The sequence below is a fragment of the Pseudoliparis swirei genome, chromosome 24 (genome assembly GCF_029220125.1).
Source record: "Pseudoliparis swirei isolate HS2019 ecotype Mariana Trench chromosome 24, NWPU_hadal_v1, whole genome shotgun sequence".
NCBI lineage: Eukaryota > Metazoa > Chordata > Actinopteri > Perciformes > Liparidae > Pseudoliparis > Pseudoliparis swirei.
Genome location: NC_079411.1, coordinates 7,693,396 through 7,695,353, shown reverse-complemented (window position 1 = coordinate 7,695,353; position 1,958 = coordinate 7,693,396).

Sequence of the window (1,958 nt, the reverse complement as noted above, 5' to 3'; positions counted from 1 at the left end):
ATGCAATGCAATTTACTTACAGAGCTGTCTTTCAAATTATATTTGTAGAACATGAATGCAGCTCTCGATAGCTGGTTTGGGAAAATGTATTTTCTATACTTACATCAGTGTTAAACATGGCTTTTATCCAAATGCAATGCATATTTGTGTGTATTATGATGGGGTCTGGGTTAAAATTGTAACTGGTACTGAGGTAACTTCTTCTGGTACTAACATTATTTTTTATTTTATTGGGAGGAGAGGGAAATAGCATTTGGCATCCTGCACACCTGACAAAGAGGAACAAAATGGAATCCTCAGAAGTAATAAAGAGCAGGTCAAAGGAAGGTGGACTGATGTCCTGAGAGGAAGGACTGTTGTAAACGGTCATGATCGATGGGCCCCCACCCCAAGGGCCAAGTCTTTAAACTGAGGGTGCAGGGGGGTTAGGAGAGGGGTGGTGCACTTATCTGACTGAAAGCAACACATGACACTACGCTCACACATGAGCAAAGCCTCGGTTGGTTTACTCAGGAATGAAGTGAATGGGAGTTTAGATGGAGGATTATCTAATAAGGCCGGGCAGTTAAGCGAGCTCGTTCTGGAAATGTCTGATTCTGTTCAAGTCCCCATAAAACACATGAGCCCCCTCCTGTCCCTGCTAATCACTTCTGTCCTGGTCACATGACAGCTATAACCACAGGGATCAATTAGAGATTGGTGACATCACCACAGTGTCTGGGTACATGTTCTGTCCCTGAGTTCTCGGTGTGAGGAGGGAATTCCCAGGTTGGCAATGTGTGTTGTTTCCTTCATTTACGGCTATCTGACCCGCTGTTGTCATGGGTTCAAGTCAGCATTGACTCAGAATCACGTTACGTTTGTAGCTAATGGTTTGCACACACATTAGCAATGCCGAGACAACATTCATTTCATATGGTGTCATGATACGGAAGCAGAGAAAATGCCAGCTCACCACCCATTGACTTAGATAAACGTAGAGCCCTATTGTTATGCATGTGTGTGTTAGTGCTATTTTCTAAAACATTTTCCTTATCTCTTTTCTGCAAATGGCCGGGAGAGTCTCCTAATCGTTCTTCTTCTTGGGACACGTGTTTATTGAAAATCTCTAAATATTGAAACAAATACACATTCAATTGAGCATGCAAACAATTTAAAAGGGTGCAGAGGAGAACACTTACAACCAAGAAACACTCAACAACACTCAGCTTCTGTAAAGGCGTACAGAATACATCACAGTAAATTAGACTCTTAACATGTTAGTGGCTGTGTAGCTGTACTCGAAGGCCACAGTGGTGCTTTGAGCTAATTGCTACTAAGGTCGGCATGGAAACATGCAGATCATGACAATGCTAATTGTTTAGCTGGTATAATGTACACCATCTTAGTTTAGCGCGTTAGGATGCCACACAAGCAACATTTTAGACAAATTAAAAATGTTGACCAATGGTGATGGAACTAGATAGATTAAAAAAAGAAAGTGATTGCCCTAGTTGCAACAATTCATCCTCTGGGAATCACAAATATCTGCAAATCATTCCATGGTAATCCATCTAAGAGTTGTTGATTTCCTTCAGACTGCCATTGAGCCATGCTGCTAGTTTAAATGACATTCTGCTGGAAAGATTCAAAGGACACATAATAGGGTGAACAAGAAACCTTACACATGTAACACAATATATATCCAGAACCTCTGTCCAGGAACCTATAACAATTCATCAGCCCCACATAGACAATTAAATAATGTGACCCACATTTGATAGAAATATCTTTAATATTGGCATTAAATCAATTTAACAGAGTTATATAGAATCTTGTTATACATTTACAGCTCCTCTCCGTGACATTTGACCTTCATGTCCTCGTGGTTTATCCACTCGCGTAATCATTTTTTGCTGCATGCAATCAGTCATCAGCTTTGTTTGATGAGCGGTCTATTTTTGCCCTGCAGATCTGTC